The following is a 23323-nucleotide window of genomic DNA, read 5'->3' on the forward strand; positions in this document are numbered from 1 at the left end:
CTCACTGGAAACCTCTGAAACTAACGACCTGCTCTTCAACAGGTTAATAAGAACTATAATTCATAACAGCCCGAGGTGCTGTGTTGGATTTGTATCCTGCAGATTAAATTATGTAGCTGAACTCTTCAAACACCGATAGACGTCATGTAAAAAGTCTATGAAAGTTGCAATGAACTACTACACCAATTAAAACAATGTCATAAAGACATGAACCATGACTCAGACTTTCAGGTGTGAAAATGTCACCAAAGAAAAGTAAAATCCTGACACACAGAGTTAGGAGTTAATCCTCACTGTACACAGACAAACATGAACAATCAGACCTTCACATGTACAAATGTGTTTTACCTTCTCTGGGCAGTTTTCAAATGGGATTAAATCGTTTCATTTTAAGGCTGAACCCTCTGGAAGTCTGAGTAAAACTCTTAATAAACGGTAAACACATATTTTCTTCTCTGATCAATCATTCAAAAGCACTTTGCACAACATGACATTCACCAACTAACACACACCCTCCCCCGAGTCCTTGGGCTTTATCGTTGCAGATCCAGGAGCGCGGCTGCAGCCACATCGTGGATCGTGATGTTGGAAGCAGCTGATCGTGGATCGTGGTCGAGGATTGTCGATCGTGGTGGCAGCTGATCGCGGACTATGATTACAATAAGACTTCTTGATATAATGAAATATGACAACTCACGTATTCTACAATTACTGGCATTAACACCTTCATTTCATTGTCATTGCTGCTCCCTTCATCTCAATCAGACAGTTTGGTGTTCTGTATCTTGCCCATCTCTACAGGCAGACCAAAGGACTCGAGATCTAACCACTAACCTTTCCGCTCAACCTCCCCTTGATGGATTTATGGAAAAATGAAAATGTCAGTTAGTCATTGATGGAAGGAAATTTATTGCTGTGATTTTGTTTCTGCTGGGACTCAATTACTTGGTTCATCATTGGTACAATGTACCAGTTGTGATCAAAACAATGTGTTTTACAGGCAGAACATATGACCCTGTTAGTGGAGGAGGAGGACTTAGTGATACAAGCCCTAAATACTTAATTTTTCCTTACAGGAACCCGAAAATCTATTCCTCTTGCTTCATTACTTTTATGAAAACCACACAAGCCATTGATTACTTTGGAGGGGACTAAGCTGGACAAATCCTTTGGCTCCAACATGTTTGCAAGTATCGCCTCTTCTCAACTGTTACCTCAGAGCACGACTCTGTGAACAGCCTCCCCTCTCTGAGAAGACTAATTAAAACTGAAGGGATGATCGTCCCCCGTCTTCCCACTCATCGCAGAGCGAGGGAGGACGGGACACAGGGAGAGGCAGCCAAGAGAAAAATCTAATGGCGACGGCTGTCAGCAGCGTGACAGAGTGGGAATCCACCGGGAGGCTGAGCCGAGGCGGGACCATGTGGATAGCTGCCGTCGAGACCACTTCTGTGTTCGCTGCTGCAGCCTCTTCACAATCCCTACAATCTAATTAAGTTCTTCACGTGGGAAACAACTTCTGCAGAGGAAGTTTGAATCCGGGAGATCAGGCCTAACAATCCAGCACAGCAGCCCCCACAGGTCCAATCATTCACAACCACATCCACGCATTAGACCTTTCACACTGCTGTGACTGGGCCGTGGTGTTTCTCATGTGCACTCGAGTGTGCTGGTCTCACAGCTCGCTGCTCTGAAGAAGCTTTTAGAGCACAAAGCTGCTCAGCATACAGATATCAAACCACGAGGATGGAATGATTTTCTTCATGATCAAGAGCAGGTGGCGTTTTTTGCTTGTCCTTCTGAAGGGGGGCTGAGGAGAAACACACAGAGAGGGTTGAAGATGCTGAGTGTTTTGTTTTTTTCTTGATGCGAGGACATAGATGTATTTTTTGGGTCTCATACCTTCTTCTGACGTAAATCAGAAGATACACACCTAAAAATAAAAGCCCCAAAGAACACGTCTAGTGGACAAAGGCGTTTGAAATGATGCTTTACAAACTACAGTTTCTGCTGTTTGCCTTGCAACCTTAATGCATGAATCCTCTTAAACATATTTCATTTAAAAGAATAAATCAATTTGTAGTGTAAAAAGAGATACAGTGTTGCTTTGACATGTGAACTTGATAAGTTATTGATTAATTATAACCACATAATACTATAATAGTTAATGATAACACTTTTAGCTGGAAAATCCTTTTTATTAACGACTTAATTAACTGCACAATGGATTATTCATAATGTCAGATCTTACACTTTATTAATCACTACATATATTTGTAATGGCAGCCAGAGCGTGTTACATCCAAAGTCCACAGGGGAAGTAAAACTGACTGAACTTCCTAGTGAAATATTAATTCAAATATTTGTCTGAACGATGCTCAATGTATTTCCTCAGTTACTCAGGGAGGCGTCCTGTCCCGTGGTGCGTTTACACAAACACACATACCAGTCGTTTCTTTTTGCATCTTTCTTTTGATATGTTGATGATTCGTGTTGTCAACTCGAGTCCAAAGCAATGCATTATTTTGTGGTGTTATTTGATAAGATGAGCCTTGTCATGCTTCGGTAAATCTGAACTAATGCTTGAAAGATCTGTTTCCTCCTCTGCTGGCTGCACAGCCATAAATCAGACCGGCACTTTCTGAAATCCTGGATCATAAGTCAGAGCCGTGGCATAAACGATATCTGGATTTGTTGGTTTCATCATTTTCTTGTGGCCTGTGACCAAAATATGTCATATTTAGACAAGTCTCCATGAGACACATTGAGATATTTAACGATAAACAATGAAAATATACCTCTAAGAAACAATATGAATCTTGTTTTCCAGCAGAAGAGAAACAGACGACCCAGACATAACAGCATAATTGGATAACCTAAAAAAAGCAACTCTCCAGAAGCCACAAACAAAGGACAGCTGCTGTGGCAAACAATCGCTGACAGATTGAAGTGTTCACTCTGTAACTAGTCCATCAATATCACATTATCTTGGCACCAGACACATTTAACCTGGAGTTTAGAGCTGGATTTCAGTTTGAGTTACTGCTGCATCACTGCTGTGATTGTTTGGAGCTCTGGAGTGAAGTCAAGATTCATCGGGTTTAAAAGTGAGTTCAGACAAACACTTGTTAAACTCGGAATTAAAAGCAATTCATTGTTGCGTGTGGATTTATTGAATAAAGAGTCTTAAAAAGAATAAAATAGTAAAATAACTTAATTTTACAGTTTTGAAACTGCTTCCATTGCACTTTTATTTGTGAAATATTAAGGGGGGATGCTTAATTTGCTTTGTGTATTGCAGGTCTCATAGATATTAGCAAACTAAAACTACAAACAAAACCAACATTGAAGTGATAACCTGGTGTCTGGAGGATTTTCCTCTACACCATTATCCACTTCACATTATCTTTAATTATGGAGAAGTGCAAGTTATTCTGGGACTCGGATATTCCCTCCTCTCTGTTTCACTGGACATGGGTTTTCAATTCAATTTCTTATGGTCTTAAAAAAATCATAAAATGCTCCTAAAATCAGACCGGCAGAAACCTGTACAGACATGTTTTACAACATAATTAAAACTTGGACTTTCCATGAAAGAGTCAAACTTTGCACTCAAATTCATAATAGTCATAATTCATCCTAACCCTTTCAGAAACATTATCTACAGCTGAGGCTGATGGGAAAGCGATTAGCTCTGCAGGTATTTTTTCCATTTATGCATTGTCTGAAATCAAATCTTGACTATACCTTGAATAAAAATGTTGAAATAAATATTAATTAGCACTATTGTGGCACTTACTTATAGTAATTGGTAGTTTTGCTTTCTTTTTGAAGAAATTGTTCTTTTCTTGATTCTTGGTGTTCTGGTTTTGTACCCTCGGGGTTGAATACACTTATTGGGAGTCGCTCTGGATAAAAGCGTCAGCTAAATGAAATGTAAAGTAATGGTCTTGGCACTAGATGACCAGAGCTAGGAGAGATCAATCTCAAGAAGAAGGAGAATGCCCTGATCCCTCAAATCATTGTCGAGACATTTCAATCAAAACCTTAAATTTGGACCACAGGGGGCCACCAGCAGCAGCAAGATTCATTCTTTGGGGATCAGGAATGTTTGAACAAAATTGCAATGCATCCCACAGTTGTCGAGCCATTTTCTGCTTCTACCGGCCAGCAAGCATTGTTACGAAAATGTTACTGTGACCTCAAGTATCTGTGATCTCCGAAAAACACAGAAGATGTCCTTCTGTGAATGTCACATGAAGCAGCCGAGTAAGGAGACGGGACAAACAATCTCGGATGGAATTGTTAGAGAAAGAAAAAGTACAGAGCACAATACCGAGGTAATGAGAAAGAAGGAATACGATTATTTTTAGTCCTCAAGCCAAATGAAAAAACAACATCGGTCCTTGTGACTGGTGGAGCACATCCAGATTCCCTTCATGTGATGAGGCATCAAGAGGACTCAGACACTGGGAGATGTGGCCTTCACGGTTGTGTTTGAAATTCACAGCATCATGCCACGCTGCGGATCAGAGCTCTCATGTGTTTTTCAACTTTTTTGGGCCTTTTCAACTTAAATTGTGACAAATATAAAAGGTGCAAGCTGCCAGTTGACCTCTGAAATGTCGGCCAAATGTTTTTTTCTTCTGTCCTTTTTTGAAAATATAACTTCTACTGCTGTAGGGAAACAGGAATCCCATCTGATTTGCACAATTCTTCCTTAATTTCACTTATCTGTCCGTATCAGTGGGGTGAAGTGTGACGTCTGACATGACCGTTCTTAAATCATGACATGAAGCACCTTGTTGCTGCCGTTGGTTTCAGGGATCGTGGAGCTTCACAGGAGGAAGTGCAGTCACTCCCTGTACAACACGCCGCTCCATATACTGGAACACTTACTCCACATCATTTGTGATATGTGTTAATATAAACCATATTGATACCTTATATAATTTTATACAATAATATTGTCTTTTGCACACTCTGTCTACATATTCTTACACTCATAGTATATTATATTATCTATTGTATAGTCAAATACTTACATTTATACCTCTACTATATATCATATCATATTATATCATACTCTTTGTATATTCTTTGTATATATAAGTCTATATACACATATTTATACATGTGTACATGTTATTATTATTATTATATATACTGTTGCTGCCATTACTACAATATACTGCTATTATATTGGTATAATTATTATCATATATAAATATATATTATGTTATATTATATTATATACTTTATATACTGTACTATTTTTATATCCTGTCTAACAATAACATTACCATCATATCATCAGTACTATTACCATCATCTTGCCACTGCACCTTATCTACCTATTTATCTTGTGTTTCTGTTTTTATTCTTTCTACCTACCTCAATATTTTTTATTTTTTTATTTTATTCTATTGTATTGTCTTTTATTGTATTCAAATATATCGGCTGCTATGACGACTTAATTTCCCTTCGGTGATGAATAAAGTAATCTATCTGTCTATCGTCCTCAGCCGCACTGTTTTGTGTGAGCAGGCAAAAAACGTGTTGATTAAATATCAGCAATAACAGAAGCAAGAGACAAAACAAGAGGTGTTTAATATTGTGTCTTTGTGTGTGTGTGTGTTTGTGTGTCAGTGTGTGTGTGTGTGTGTGTACGCTCTTGAATAAAATGAGTCAGCATCCGTTTGGGTTTATTACCTACATCTCTTCGGCCTGGCTGCATAGGTGATTACAGAAGTCTCGCTTAAGCTGTTTTCCTGGAACACAGTGATTGTGTGTGTGTGTGTGTGTGTGTGTGTGTGTGTGTGTGTGTGTGTGTGTGTGTGCGTGCTTGTGTGTGCGTGCGTGTACTGACATATCCACAGGGTTGCTGTTTGCCTGTGTTGAGAAACCACTGCTGTATACGTGCCAGTAAAACTGTGTTAGCACTCACAGAAACACCTGTCTTTCTCACATTTGTATTGTTACCCCTTTCTCACTCTCTCTCTCTCTCTCTCTCTCTCTCTCTCTCTCTCTCTCTTTCTCTCTCACTTCTTTCTCTCTCACTTCTTTCGCTCACCCCTCTCTCTCACCATGTTCTTTTTCCTCCTGACAACTGTAGCTGATGCTTCAGTCTCAGATTTGGACAAAATGCCAGAGTGTTGAAAAAGCATGGCACTGTTTCACTGCACAGACCCTGCAGGCTCCTCATCTGTTCTCCTCCCTGAAGTCTCCGTGTTGTTTGGGCCTGTGTCCCCTGACAGCTGCTCTTACACCGGCTCCTTATGTTCTCCACACAAATGCTTGTTTTCCTGACAACGGCTGAACTGTGGGTACAGCGCCTCATTCCTCATTTCACCCTCACCGACCAATCAAAGTCAAGATGGGGAGGTGTGTCAACAGTAGTGTAGGAGAAACTGGCGACCCATTTGCGATGGAACATTGAAGAGGAACCATGATCGGGGTTTGAAATCATGACTGTTGAGTTACCTCAACGTCAGGTGACTGAAGAAAACAAGCACAGGCTCTTTCTTAGCCTGTTTTCACACCGATTTTGTTTGATCCAGACTTTTCTGCTCAGTCTAAAACAAAATAAAAGATGTGAAAGGTGCCTCGGACAATTGGACCAACGTTTTTTTTTCGACAAAAAGAGGAAGTTCTCCGTCCGGATCAAACTGATTCACGGTTCGCTCGTTTGTGGAGTAAAACACTTTTTGGGATAGTTTGGTCTTTTGTACCGATTGCAGAAAGTTGAGTCAGAATGTGAAGTGAAGCGGTTCATTCATTTCCTCAATTCAAATGGAAAGACATCTTCTTAACACGTCCGTCTACAAACTAATAAATGTATTGGTAGATGAAGCCCATACAGATGATATGGACAGGATGTGCGTTAGGCATTCACAATTCTGTGGAGCGCTCCGGAAATTACAATGCGAAACTGGATCAAATGTGAACAATGTAACAAAGACAGTGCAGCAGTGCATTGTGGGTGATAACAGAATGACAAAAGGCCATCCTGCCTGAGTCCACGCAGCAAGAGGAACCACCGAAAGGAACGGAAGATAGAAAGAAATAAGAGTGAGACTAAGAAGCGTGAGAAAAATGAATTGACTTCTGGCAGAAACACAATCCAGGATTTCTATCAGACAGTTTCAAACTCTCCTCGGTGTCTCGTCCATAAAAAAAAAAATTTGCACAAATACAAATTAAAATATGTCATCCTGCCATGTGAGGATCATCCATCCAAACTAAAACAGGACTGCAGGGGTCACTGCCGGCGGGAGTGGCCCGGTCTAAAATGTCAGGACACTTAGTGCAAATGGCAAAAGTCAGGTAGACAACGAATGAGTGAATTAATTAATTGTGACAGTAATTGTAAAGGTTAACATGCTAAATACAAACAGGTTGCACAACACATGGGATTCATTCCCTTCCCGCATTTGTCCTGTGGGACGATAATCAACAACAGCTCGCTGGGGTTTCATTAAATTCAGTATCAAATAGGTCTTTGTGCAGCAGCGGGAGAAGCAGATGTGAGCGATATTAACATTAATGATGTGTCTGTTGTGTGTCGGAGAGAGTCTGACAGTGAGCCAGCATTCAATCAACCACACCATTCTACTCTGTTATTGACACCTGGTCTTCTCCCACTGCCACGTGTGAAACGTGGATTCACAGCCGTGCAGTTGGGGAAGCTCGTGAAACTTCCAGCTTTGGTCCAATAACAAGTCAAAACACGGGAGGAAATCTGATCAGACAAAAGGAACTGCTGGGCTCTTAACCACAGACTGTAGAGAAAGATGGACGACGTGACAGCTCCCAAAAGTCATCTGTACCGACTGGTGGCTGGCTGCGGCACAGGTCATAAGCCCCGCCTCCTCCATGGTAGCAGATGGGACAGTCGGGCTTATGAAATTAAAAGGTCAAAGTACACATTAAATCACATGGGCCCGTCAGGACCCAACATTCAGGGTCAGGTCAGGTTCTGTCACATTAGTTGGGCTATTTAATTGATTTTTAACACTGCGCGTGCCTGGTATCAGGAGAACATTGGGTTTGTGTTGCGTTTGGAAACATAAAAACCTGAAGATAAATAGTTTTCTCTTGGGCTCAGACTGGTTCTGATGGGATATTGCGGCCTGAGCTGCACAATCACTGTGCAGATTGAAAAAAAAAATGATAGACACAAGATGGCGACACCTGTAAACCGAGAGGAAGTGAGGAGGAAGTGAAGAGGTGTCTTCCATTTTAATTAACAGTCTATGGATGTAAACGTTACAAGGATTTTCTTTGTGTTCCTCTTTTGTCCTCTTTGTGACACTCCTCTAAGAACAATACTTTGTCCTATTGTCACGCACTTCATTGACATTCACCGACATAGTAATTTGCTTCAGTGCTTAACAAAAGCCTTTCTCTGTCACTATCACATACAAAAAGTAGATTCACTGTGTGACATTTGTCTTTGTCTGTATAATCAGACTGATTCATGTGCAAGGTGCATCTGTGCGCACAGCTACGCTGCACCGGTACCAGAAGCACAGGAAATCAACCCGGCATAATTGGTGACAGTGCATGGACGTGAAGTGAAGGTGAAAACCAGACGCCTCATTATTACCTCTCTGGAGAACTGCAAATTATGTTTTAGGCTCTCGAGCTGCATGGACAAAAAGGAAACCTTGTCCCGGAGGTGGAAAAACAAGCTTGTGTGGTACAAGGGCAAGAGAAATTCATATTTTTGTGCCTTGATGCAAAAGCTGCGTCTGTGTTCGGAGCTTGTTTGAAGAAACGTGGTTAAGTGGAGCTGGTGTCCAGGTCGAACCATGTAAACTGGCTGTGGTCAAAACTGCTGTTGAAATTGACAGAATGCTGAACACATGGAAGAAGGAAAAACAAAACAATTAAAGAGGATCAAACCGATAGTAAAAGAACAGCTTCGCCTCTGAGCTGCTCGACAGGGTGAGTCAGGGTCGACCGCTGGGATCTACAATTGGCTTTCAGTGCTACTGCTGGGGTTGGACACGTAGTGATGCTGTTGCCATGACGATTACATGTTAACCAAGATGCAGGTCGTCAATGTTTGTGTTTGATTCCCCAGAGATCTGCCAAACAGCCACCTGACTCCAACTCCATGAGGCGTTCAGCGGAGAAACGTACGTGTCCAAGCCTTCTCTCCCCTGCATCAATCGCAATGTGTTGACCCGGTTGCCCATTGCATTCTGTCCAGTGGTGACGTGGGCTGATTGTGTCGTCTTGTGACCGGTAAATTCATATTTTGGAAAAGTTCAGTAAAATATTACACGGTGAAAAAAGGAGCACAGGGACATCAGATTATCACATCCTGTCGATAGCAATTTAAAGGAGATGTGGTTGAACCTGAGTAAGAAATGCATTTTGAGATGCAATATGTTATTTATAGTTATATACATATGCATTAGCAGGGTTATTAGGTCAACTTGTTCAGTGGAGCCTGTTCTCACAAGATTTGCACATTAAATCTAACAGAAAGGGGGGGGGGTATATATGAGACATGCATTTTCAGTTTGTGTTTTTTTCGTATGTAAAAGTTCTGCAAAGTTAAAAAGACCCATTTTCGCAGGAAGGGGAGCTGCACCAATGAACATTATAGATAAAATAATAACACAAATTCAATTGATGAACCTGAATATGAGAATAATACGTTCCCTTCAAGGTGTGAAGAAACAGCAAATATCCGATAGCAATGATAAACTTCATTTATAACCCACTTTTCACAATCAAAACAATTACTCGTTCAAATACGTTACGTGGAAACATAAAGAGGGAAATTATCTGCGTGACACACTTCAAACAAATCTTCAGATCATTATAGTAATGATAATTTCCTGAAATAGATGAAACCTGGATTAGATTTACCGCTGAAAACAGATGATGAACCAAGCCGGCTGGTTGATAACGGCCTCTCGGCTGTTTCCACTCTCACATGATGGATCCCTGCTCATTAAAAGAGAACATCTACCAGCTGCTCCTGTGAGATCCGGTCTGACAACTGCCACAAGAAATGACACGAGGATTCAAGTTTCACAAACCCAGTAAAAAGTAAACAATGAAAGCTCAAAAGCACATTTACCTACTTTACACTCAATTTCATCACGTAAGGTTAAATCTTGTTGATGTGGGTGAGTGATCACGTGACCAGCGGGAGCCTCTTGACAGCCTTGTTTAGCGGAGGGCTCATGAATTACTAAACATCGCCCCTCAACCAAAATCAATAGAAGCTCTCTTCACCTGCAGGTCTCTGCATTTCTGCAGCTTGTGAGCCCCAAACTGATCGAGAAGGAGCGATACTGTGATGGATGGATGGACCCGATAGTGTAACAACAGCTTTGGAGTCTAACTAAGGTAAATATTACAAAAATAAGGTAAACGAAAAGATGAAGTTGTCCCAAGTTTCCTCAAAGGACCCAAATGCAGATGACAGGTTCAGGTGAAAAACTAAATGTCTTAATTCAGGCCAAGATCAATGCAGTGGACGGCAAAGGTGCTTCAAATAATCAATAAACAAACAGATAGGGAACAAGGTGAACTGGCAAAGACAAAGAGAAACACAGACTAGGAACACCAGGGATAATGAGACACCGGTGAAACACATGAGGAACATTTACAGATCTCACAAGGCCAGGAAATACACAAATAAAGACACACAGGGAGCAAACATTTCAAAATAAAACAGGAAATGGAGACCAGAGTTGAACAACCACACAGGACACAAACATAAACACAGCAAGGTAAATGTCCATAAACTGGAAAAATCTGGACCAAATAATCAGTCGCTCATTGTTCCAGAATCATGACAAAGGCAGATAAAGTCAAAAAGGATCTTTACAAATGAGAAATCTTCCTTTTTATCCACAATTTAATTACAAGTATCCCCACTGGCCTTTTACAAGTCTTTGTCGCGACAGCCTTCTGATAAGAATCTATTGAATATCTCATTTAGCTCAGTGTACTCCTGAGCAGAGGTAATAAGCAACACAGAGGTGAGATTTGCAGGTAGAATGACTTCAGCTTCAGGAACTGGCAGTCAAATCATCTGCCCCATTTCCTTTAAAGTGTAGTGACTCACAAGCACAACCCTCTCAACGCAGGGCTGAGGTCACTTCAAATCACCACTGACAGTAAATCCACATTTATTCTGTGTCCATTTAAATTACATGATTTTTTAACATCCATTGACGTTTACAACAACAAGAACGACCAGATCTTTATTCATGCAGGTCTTAGGTGAAAATGTCGTGGGTGGAAAAATTTACATTAACAAGAAAAAGTACAACAACATCCATTTTCCCCAGTGGTGACTCAACTGGACACCACTGTGAAAGGTTTTCTTCCTTGTGTGTGTTCAGTTTGATACAATAAAACTCATTTGAAAGCTTCCACAGCAGCTACATACCTGGATCACATAATTGTTTAATGGAAGATAAATCTATTGTTTTCTGGCTGAGACGATAAATACAAGTTCCGGCCTTCATCGACATAATCACAGCGGATTCTGTGCGTCACCCGACGGTAGATTTCCTCTTATCTCCTCCGCTCAGAGGCTTTCAGCTCACCTGGGTGTTTATTCTCAACAGAGCTGCTCTCCTGTTTTTTAGAAGGGAAGAGAATGTGATCGTAATTTACCACAACTGAATCAAAATGTGTGCGTCACATTGGCTTCACATGAGAAAGGGAAGGAGGACTGATTATCATTCTTTAACCTTCGTACCAGGAAAAGATACAGAGGCATTATTCAGGAGGAAATTGAATTTGCAGATGCAAGGGTGAAGGGAAGGGGAGTACTTATTGAGGACATGAAGTGACCATGAAACTCAAAAGAACGGCGAGAACGGGCTAGAAAACGTAAATTCCTGGAGAAGATGTGTGATTGTGAAGTGTTCCATGCTAGAAACGAATTCCGGCTAACAATGTACAGAACATGAAATTCAGTGTTTCCATCCATCGCTCGATGATGTGGGACGTGCAAAGTGGCAATCGCACAATAAGTGGAATATAATGTTGATGCCCGGATTCATCTCTTAGTGCTCATTGTCACCTGTGGGGAGAGGGGAAACATACAATCTATATAACCTCATTTCATCTCTTTTACTATATGTAGCTGAGGTTATATGGATACTGAACATTAAACCAATATGTGATTTTGGAAAAATGTAATTTCACTTGCATGATCATTAACATATTTCATTCATCAATGGAAGCTGCAGGGATTTGCTTACATGCAGCTACAAGAGCATCACTTTTTCATGGCAGGCATTTGAATAATATTAACAATAAAAGGAAATGTGTTGCAATATAACTGAGCACCACATTTTGTGCTCACACTGAAATACTGTGCAAAAAATAACAACAATGTAACCACCTTCAAAATGTCAACAGGTTAAATCTCACGTGGTTTATCTGCACAAAATCGGCCGTGGCTATTCATAAAGTTAAGACTTTAAACTTTCTCTGATTGAAACAAAAGAAAAACAGACAGAATAAAACAAAAACTAAGGACTTGTACAAACCCCCTAAAAGTATGTGGACAATACACAGTGGTGACAATATATGTTTTATCTGCCCAGTATTCTTGGACTAAGGGGCAGTACAGGGAGTAGTATGCCGCTTTATGTCTGTGTGTAATTGGATGAAACTTTGGAGTCAAGTGGGAATTTGCACTTGACCAATGACTATAAACCACAACTCCTCCAATTTACTTTACAGTCTGTATGAAGACCATCTGCTTGGGTTTTATTTGGAAGGTTTTTTTTAAAACAAGCACACTGTTGTGGTGGATCATAATCCAATCACTGAGTGGACAGATGATGCCGAGCTACCTGCCAGCCGCTCAGTCCAATTATCTCATTGGTCCAGGTGGATGTGCCAGTTGGCCAATGGCAATTTACCTCAAATGAAACAAGTGTCAACGGCTTTTTCAAGATGTTGAATTTGAGCTGTTTTTAAATTTATTCCTAGGCATGTTGATTTTTTTTTTAGATTTGTGAGACAAAAGATGATTAAGCAGATAATCACTTTGGAGAACCTGAGCATATGTACACATCAGACTCTCTGATGATACCTTGTTTGGTCCAGACTGACCACTCTGCTGAATAATGAAGTCCCTCCGGTGTCTGTGGGATGCTGTGGTCCACCAGTGTCTGACGGCAACTCCAACATCAAACTGAATTACACTTAATCAGATATAATGAACACAAATGAAACGATGACTTCATAACACGTTATTTGAATCAGTTAACAGCGTCCTTGCCCGTCTGCAGACACACGCGGAGGAAGACGCAGACTCTCCTTAAGGTTATTAATTAAATCATGCATTAAAACTGAAAAATAATGACTTACGGGATGTGGCGAACCAGGTTCGAAAGCGTGTGTGTGAGTAGGAGAGGAAAGGTCTCTGATACTAAACTAACACGTTAGGCTACAGATGATTATAACAATGAGGTGATCATATTTATTGAGATTTATATCCAATAGGCTAAGTTATGAGCTTTGTTTAACTTCGTCTTTATTACTTTCAAATAAACATTCAAAAGCAAACACTGTCTGTAACAGTCCTCTTGTGTAATTTATGATATCTGATCTGAATGTGTTGCACGTTGTGATTCGATGGTGACCTGTCAAGGACCTTCTCCGCCTCTCAACCCAATGTCACCTGGGATTGGCTGAAGCTCCCCAGCGACCCTGAAGGACGAGTGGTATAGAAAATGGATGAATGGATGAATGGATTGGCTATTTTACACGTTGTCTTTCTTTTTTTGTTGATCCCAGAAAGTGTTTACATCTATAGACTTAAGTATTACTCAGCTTATAAGGGGGGGTTTCCAGTGTCTGTCTGTGACCTTGATGGTTTCAATGAGCTTCATCTTGACGCCAGGACTTTTCTTTAATCATTTTATTTATCTTCAGAGATGTTCAGTGATGGTTTGACTCCCATCCATTGCAGTGAGAATGGCTGCTCTCTAACTGGGAACATTCTGCTCACATCTGCCTTTCAGTGTCTCCTCGACCAGTAAATGAAACTCACCCAGACCACCTCCACCACTTTACCCTTTTGGTTTCCCCTCACTGAGAGATGAGAGGCAGGGGGCAGAAGCGATGGAGAGAATACTGAAAGGCAAGGTAGTGCTCCCCCGCAGCGATGGCATGACTACAAATAAGACCCATGAACAGGTAATGAGAGACGCCCTCATACAAACAGGTGTTGTCAGTGTTAGTGTGAACAAACAAGGTGAGAGAAAACCACAACAAAATGAGCTTCAGAAAATCAGATGAATAAATACAAGTTTAAGCGCCGCATACAAAACGACATCATCCAGCGCTCAACCATAGGCTGTATATAAACATGGAGGACATGGCAGCTCTACCAATAGTGAAGCCAAAGTGTCCTGATCTCCCCCCTGGTGGCTTGTTGCAGTACAGCTCCTAAAACCCATGTTAGTGGATTGGACACGGGCCAAATCAAGATTACAAGGTGCACATGACATAAATTGTTCTTAAAAAAAGGTTTCTGTTATTGTTGGAAGTTCTTATCATATTGATGCATGTCTGAGGATTCTCTTTAGTAACTCTGGTTTCAATAAGTTATTTGATGCGAACCAGGTGAAAAGGCTCAATTCCCCCGATCGCTACTGTGCAGACATGTAAACAGCTTTGATTCCTAAGAACAAGATAAGCCGTGTGTTTTGTTATTAATATGGCAACAGGTTAGCATCGAATATGAGTTGTGTCATGTTCTAATTAAATAACGGAGAAGCCGTACAAAGCTGTTTGCTTGTTTGGATTCTTTTGTAAATAATTCGCACTTTAATTAACCAGTGAGTATTAAATTGATTATCCACTGCTTGTGATCAACCAAACTAATAACATTAACATTGTCTTCCCTTCACAAAGACTTCAAAGCAGTTGATAAATTGAAAAAGTGCAAAACAGTTATTTGCCTGGGAATGAAAGGTTTAATTTAAAGTTTGCTATTACAGATTACATATTTATTTTAAGTTAATTTCAATATTCAATTTCGAAAGTACATTTTCAGGATACTTTCTACACGGTCTGTGTTTGTCCTTAACAAATCCAGCCTCTTTTCCAGTTGTTCTTCTGAGAGCACACACAGTCCTGTATCGACTCTACTCTAATATCCAGAGGGGTTCGGTAAGTGATACCTGCCTCAGAGCTGACAACAACCTGTTCTTATTGCTGCAGAAACATTCTGAAGAGAAGTTCAGTCGGAACATAATTTCACATCTGTATTTCATATTTTCTTTATGTCCGTGTTCCAGAAATGTGTCTTTAAATTATTCAGTTATTCCCTGAAGCTTAAACTCAGACTTGCCTGTTGTGCAGTTTCTTTCTTCGTGAAGTTCAGAACAAGCCAAGCTGAGCATTGATTGCTGTGTTGTTGCACAAAGGATGATTAACTGGGAAGGCGGAGGGAGGTGGGCCACGAGCCAGCGGCGGAGCTGACGATGCTCGTCCGGCAATTAGAACTCATCACTGTTGTTGTTGAAGGTGACAGTGATATCTGAACTGATTCAAACGGATCAATCGCCATCAAAATGGTCACTTTAGCGAGGCTTTAAATCCATAGTGACAATTTGGATGTAACTTAAATGCTGCTGTGGAGACACAAGGGCACACGGCACAATCAGAGGGCTTTTTCAAGATTAAAGACACGTTTGAGGAACAAAACAATGCTAACAAATCTATACCTGGACTTTATTTTTTCACACTTCAGCCTCCATTGTGTGCAAAAGACGACAGAAACAGCTGATTTACTCTTTGGATTTTCTCTGTGTCTCTTTTGAAGCAAAAGATGTGGACGTAAAAGTCCTGAAAAGTTCATTTCCTCTCAGTTGCTTTTGATTGCTCCACTTTTTAATCTAGTTTTGACTGTTTGCAGTTGTTTAAGGTAACGACCGCCGACTTAATTCTTCAAGTGCCGCCCACTGGCTTGAAGCATTAAGAAACTGCACAGTTTTATAGGAGAAATAAAACCAACTGCTCACCCTGCTTCAGAGTTACAACAAAGGATTAACACAGAAATAAGTTACTAAAACGAAATGAAAGGAAACAAGTTTCATCAGGGGACTCGTTACATCAAAGTGGGACAGCTTGAGGGCAATGACTCGTGCAGTTAAATGAAAAGAAAAAACATAACTCACAACAAGCATCTTCAAGGTGACACTGATCCCACAACAGATTTTAAATAGTTTAATTTACAGGGGGAAGCTTTAAATCACTGCACTCTGATTTACCGTTCGCAGCCTTTGTGTTGTGGCTGGTTGCTTTGAGACGGGAGGGATGTGACCTTGAGTTTTACTGAACATATACAGTAGATGCAACAACTTGAAGGTTCAGCAGAATCAGAACGTTATTACATTTATTGAGTCCATCCTGTCTCAGTAGAGATTAGAGGTTTAGTGCAAGTTTTTTCCTCTATTTGTTCTAGTGACTAAATCTGCTGTTCTCAAACGTTTGAATACACTTCAGGGTCGTTGAGAGCAAAGTGAGTTCACCAACACAGAAGCAAACTCTTCTGTGTTGGTGAAAAGCACTGAGAGATGATGAAAGGCTCTGTACAGCTGAACTTCTGCGGCTGTTTGTCATCTCCAATCTGGCAATGAGGAAGCAGCTGAGATCCGAACACTCAGAACCCATTTTGAGGTGGTGTGTGACGCATGTGGTCACGTTCTTCTACCTGTGAGGACACATAACAGCCACATGAAGTCGACTGGTTGTCCACAGAAGCAGCTTGGAGAATATAAATCTCTGCCGAGGATAAAGCTCTATCTCACCGTGTTAAAGAAAGTTAAAAACATTTCAGCATCTGCCCATTTTTCACAATTTACTCCAAAAGTGATGTTTTCCTTCTTGGTTTGTGCCTCACTCCAACATCCAATAAAGTTGCTTTGAGACGTGCACTGAACTCTGGAGATCCTCAACACAAGCAAGTGGGCGGGTCGAGGAAGTTTCTAACAGGCAACAGACGCTATACTGAAATGAACTAAAAGAAAAACAAATATATATTCAAATGAAAAGACGAGAGTCACACACGTAGAGCACTCCCACGAAGATGTGAAGAAAGACTCTGGCGATGAGGGTCGACTGAGCGGAGAACCTCCTACATGCGCTGTGCACGTCTGAAGGGCCAACACTGGAGAAAGTCTGCACGCTATTCCCCCGACATCCTCCGGAGGTCACACGTGAAAATGACTGAATAATCCCAGGTAATATTTTCACAATTTACACTCAATATTTCCACATTTATTGATATATTTGTGGCCACTGTCAAATTATGAACCACGAAGGCTACACAATTGATTTTATACTTCTCCTTGCACCACTCGCCCTCTCTCTCTCACACAAACACACACACACAAACACACACTGAAACACACACAAACATAACGACCCTGCCAGTCAAACTCAAACTGCATAAAAACAACATCATCAATCCTGTTGCCAACAGAAGCTCAGAATTATACTGTATATATGTATTCGTGGTCTTTTAAATGGATGGAGCAGCATGAAAGTGAACGGCTTATAAATGAGTGTTGCCCCCGGGCTGAGGAGGAATGAAGAGAAGAGCAAGTGCAGAACACAGGAAGCAGTGCACAGATGGAAAGAGGAAGAAGAGCGACACCCTGCCCCGGGTGTGCTCCTCCGACAATCCTCCACTTGTTTGACAACAGAAAGAGAAAAAAGAACTACACGGCTCCTCTAAGGAACCTTTAAGAACCTGTTCACATTTGTTGGAAGCGATGCAGAGGAGGTATTCCTACACCGGACAGTAAAATAGTGCACGATCACAGGAAAGGCAGGAGGATTATAATCATCCTGTGGGTAGGGCTCTGAAGGTCTGTGAGGCTGATGGTGGTGTTGACCTCCGGTGAGGGACGTGATGTTTTCACCCGTGTCTGGTTGTTTGTTGGTTGTGTGTTTGTTGATTTGTCAGCGATTTGTCTTGATTTTGTGACTCCCATCCATACCGCAGTCGCCTAGCAACCGAGCTTGTGCTGGGCATGGCGAGAAGGTTTTAATTTTGTTTTTGAACTTGTGTGCTGTCGCCTGTTGGGCTGACCTCAAGCCTGATACCTGAAAGACTTAGCATCCCACGATTCGGTCTTGTGGCTTGTGGCCGACATATATCTCTTTGAAAAACAGTTTATCACAGAAGTACAATGACCCCTGGGATATGTTGGCCCAACCTGGATTCCCCCCCCCCCCCCCCCCATCCGATCCTTCAGGGCTCGGGGATGTGGGCTGCACTTGAAGAAGCCTTCGAAATGGAAACAGCCAAGCTGAGCCACTGTGATCACAGCTGTCCTCAAATGCAACCAAATGCAGGAAGGTGGGACACAGCTTTTATACCTCGAGTACTGAACCATTGATTTTGTTTCCTTCAGTACTTCAGTACATTACTCTATGTTTGATGTGTTACCTTTTAAAATCTTAAAGAAATAATTCAGCCGCATGGAAAATGAAGCCTAAATCAATCATTTGGCTTTTAAATAGTTTTTTGTGCTTTTATTTTTCAAAATAGTAAAATAATGTTTCATTTGAAGTCAAAAATCTTAACAAATAATTACAGATCAGAAAATGTAACATCTTAACCACTGAGTCTTTTTTTCTAGAAGCCATTTAGGTAATATATCAAACTAAAAACCTTCATTAATCATTCGATATATCCCCCCCACTCTTACCATTCTCATCCCTTTATCAAAGTCTCACTTATAATGCTCTTCGCAAACCCACACACACACAGACAGCCACACACACACACACACATGCACAAACACTCACACACACACTGTCATCAGAGGCTATCAATGTCAGAAAGTTTTGTCACCCTCTCTGTGAGAAGTGTAATTTATTCCATCAAAGCCACGACCCATAAATCTGCGGAAGGAGAAGATGGCGGCTGGAGAGCAGCCCGAGGGAAAGAGACACAGATAGAAAACAGTCGCAGCTCAGCTCGTGGACACGACCATCCGTCATCACGGCTTCACCGCAAAGAAGGAAATTAGTGTTTCAAGTTTAAGTTTAAGTCGCCCAATGTCAGCTGGGATTTGCTCCAGGACCCACGGCCATCACAAGGAGAGGTGGTCGAGACAATGGATGGATGAATGGAAACACCCTTTATATGTTTACATTTAGTTTAAACATTAAACAGCCAGCATGCTTTTAATTGATAACCATTTCATACCTAGAATAAAGTCAAGTATGTCAATAAACGCTCTTAATGATGAAGCCACAGCTCCTACTGGTACAACCTCTGATCTAATTCTGTCTCACGCTGTTTGTTAGATGTTACGATCGAGTAGCAGTACCACTTCAATTGAAATAAAGAAAACAGACATTTAAAGAGTAGAGTAGTAATATTATGAGAATAAAGTTGCCATTTGAGGCTTTGTGTCAGTTTAGAGGTGGAATTTCCGAAGATCAGCCTTTTGCCTGCATTAAAATAAAGAATGTGAGGCAACAAGTTATACTTTCCTAAAGTTTCACAGATGACACAATTATTTATACTTTGTCTCCTCAGCATCACATTATTATAGGTATCAGGACATTGAAAAGATTGTGCATCTTCAGAGTCAGAAAAAAACCCACACAGACAAAGAGGAATTTAATAAACCTAATTCTCTGTAACGAGAGTATATTATTCCCCTTTTCCTTTATATATTTCCTGACTGTCATATTCTTTTCACACTTTACATTCCTGCTTTGGTAGTTTTGTGCAGAAATGTAAAAGAACTCTCTTGTGTGAAATGTTTGATTGCTCAAGTTCACTGCAGCTGCTCGTTTATTGGGAGCTCTCTGTGCTGCCGCCAGCGGTCAAGCTTCCGTTCAAATTTATTAAAAATTTATTCTGAAATTACAGAAAATCAGCGGAAGAAAATGTGAATAAATGTTTCTTTCAGTTTAAGCAGAGCTGTCCGGTGCTCACATTCTGCTCTGCTGAGAGTATTTTATAGAGGTAAATTATACCTTGTTCGTGCTACTCTATCTTTTTTATTTTGCAGTCCTAAAACGATGCTTGAATCGAACATCACAGCAATGACATTACCCTCTGTGGTTATATAAGTTGTGGCAGGGGGTGATTTATAGCATTATTAAAATCCCCACACTCTTTTATGACACAAAAGGAAAACCCTCCACCATTCAAGCATCAGTTGTGATGATTTTTAGATGATTGGATATGATCCTCTGCTCAGCACACAGAAAATCTCTTGCAGGAGATAACATCACACGCACGGTGCACATCCCCGTGACTGATGTCTGGATGATGGCTCCATTAACTTCCCCAGATGAAATATTTTCCATCAAATACAAATAGGTGCAGCCTGCAGAATTGAATACATGTTTGTGTTGTATAAATAGGTATGAGTGTGTGAGGAAGGGGATCCACGACAGAACCATGAGAGTCAAAGCCAATCGAAGCCTTGGTGAGTCAAGGTTCACTTTGCTCTAACAGGTCTAACCAGGTGAGACCTGCTTGTACAGCTGCAGGTCCTGGCTGAGTCAATATCTCTAATATTCAAGTGAGTGTTGACTCTGATCATGTGGTGCATACAAATCCATCCATTCATCTATTATCATCCACCAACCGCTTATCCTTCGAGGGTCCCAGGGGAGCTGGAGTCACTGGGAGGCGGAGGTGCATCATGGACAGGTAACCCGTCCGTCACTGCCTCCACCACCACCGCAGCCTTCAGGTCAGGTGGAGCGGGTGAAGTGTTCAGGCGTGTTGTTTGACTCTTTTTCTCTGCAGCAGCAGGTTTCCATATGAATCCAGTGCAAATTAAAGCTGAGTTTGTGGAGATACGGCAAAATAAGATGTGAACAGAGCAACAGAATAAAAATGGTGTAAGTCGTTACCCTCTAACACAAATGACAATAAATTATTGAATCTTTATAATATATATACTTTATTTCTTTTAGCATCATTGGTCTCCACATCAGCCCATCCACATCTGAAGATCCACTCCTCAATGATCACCCTCACCATGGAAACAGGATGAAGCCACTGCCTCCAACCTGCTTCACCCGAGATGCATGTCAGTTTCCCAAGCACGTCCAGCGTCAGTTGCTTCTCTCGATAGAGTCGAATCGTCTGCAGGTTTTATTTCAATTTCCTCACAATTTTCAAATAACCAACCCATGTTAATTTGTCTTACTTTTGACTATTCCATTTTATTATTCCAAATAGCCTTTCATTCTCATTAAAAAAAGCAAATATTGAAAAAAAGATAAACTATCTTTTAAACACAGAAAGGCAACTTGACAATATATTTATAAAAGAATCCCACAAGGGGCTTTTTTTGCTCCGCTGTGACTCATTTGAGTGCATAAAAGGAAATAAACCAGGGCACTCTTTGCACAGCAGAAAGGACCTGCAGGTTGTGTCACACTGACCTTTATCAAGTCAGCTCACGATATTCACAACAAGAGTTTCTCTGATATTTCCCACTTGAAATCTAAATTCAGTTCTGGTTTACAGGTTTTCTCCAGGAAACTTTGTTGAAAATGAGAAAACTGTGAAATCTTATTATTCATCTCTAAACCTGAAGGACAGAAAGCCTGAGTTTAAAAGCCCTCTTCATTTATATTCTAGTTGGAATTTGCCGTAACACTGTAAGTTTGTCAGCTCCCAGATGTTGCTATTATCTACAAAATCCCCCAAATATCAGCAAGTAGATGAACGATGCTTCCTCAAATATAACTGCAGCCACGTTCCTTCCTAACCCCCAATCGGTGGATTCATCCAAAACCATCAGCCACGTCAGACTTAGACACACAAAGTGAGTTCACCATTTACAGTCGTTTCAGTGTGAAATTCCCTCTTGTATCAGGATAAATGTGATGAAAACAAACTTCTCCTTGAAACGCTGATGACCATCTGTGCCCTGCTCATGTTAATGGAGACGGCGGTGCCTCTCGGTGCAATAACACCTATGAATCATACGTCTATCAGCACAAAACACAGCCGAGCGGGGAAGTTGACCTTCTTCGAGTTAGACGTTCAAGGGAAACATTTTTAGCCACAGAAGTTAATCTCCTCGGTAAAATATCAAACTCTGATATGATCAGATCAGGACTGAAGGGCTTTTGTTTTTTTAATACGAAAAACAAACAGCGGAGGAACTTAAGTTATGTCAAAGTCTAAGAAACCTCGGGGCTGACGTCTCTAAAGATTAAACGGGATAAAAGTCTCTCTCCTCGGGAACAGCTCTGTATTCTCGCATCATTTTATCAGATGACTTTATATTATTCTGTTGTTTTCTGTTGATTAAAGCGACAGTAAAACTTTTAAACAATTTTATGGTGTTGACTTTGAGAGGCAAAAACGTCGGTGTTGTGTTCTGCTCCCATCAGGCCCCTGGCACGTTTAGTAAATGATCTTTGCCCAATCCGTGCCTCTGTGAGACTGTAATGAGACAAGCAGGGACATTATCTTGATTAAAATCAATTCCTATTGGATTACGCTACGCTGCATTCCCCCGCTCTGCTTCGCTCATTACAATAAGGCTCAGAAAACAGGAATCAGACTCTTTAAAGCGTTACTGTTCTGTACATGCATGGACAGCTTGACAGATAATCCCCATACTCCTCTTAACCAGTCTGTACTTTCCTCTTGTCTGGGTGAGGCTCGACTCCTGCTGCTGCCAGGATGTTGTATCTGCCCACAGGTTTCACATTCACCTCTACTATCACCACATTTTTCATTCGGTAGAATATAACGGTTATGATCTAAACCAGGGCATTGCCCCTTGAGGGACCATAACAATGAGGTGAATTAAATGAGAAATGGAGGGAGAAAAAATGTTGCGAAGACGGAGGGAAAGGAGAAATGGATGTAAAGCAGTCGACAAAAGAAGGATGAAAAGGAAAAGAAGAGCAGAGGCAGAAGGAATGATGGAAGAAAAATTATGTTAACAATAAAACAATGGACAAGTGAGGAGGTCGGAAGTTTACCAGAAAAGAGGGCAAGAAGAAATAAAGCAATGAAAAACCAAGAATGAAAAATAGGACAGATGGCAGACAAAGGGAAGGACAGAAAGAATGGAGGAAGGACAGTAGGAAGGAAGGAGGGAATGAATGAATGAAGGAAGATGCTGAAGAAAGGGTGTAAGGAAAAGGGAGATAGAAGAAATTAAGGAGGATAAAGTGAATGGAAGAAGGAAGAAATAAACAGGGGGAACAAGGAAGGACGGAGGGGTAATAATAGGAAAAGAGCAAATTAAGAGAAAGGGTAGAATAGAAAGAAGCGTCATAAAGGAAGGAGGTAAAGATATAGGGT

Source organism: Platichthys flesus, chromosome 12 (assembly GCF_949316205.1).
Source record: "Platichthys flesus chromosome 12, fPlaFle2.1, whole genome shotgun sequence".
NCBI classification, from domain to species: Eukaryota; Metazoa; Chordata; class Actinopteri; order Pleuronectiformes; family Pleuronectidae; genus Platichthys; species Platichthys flesus.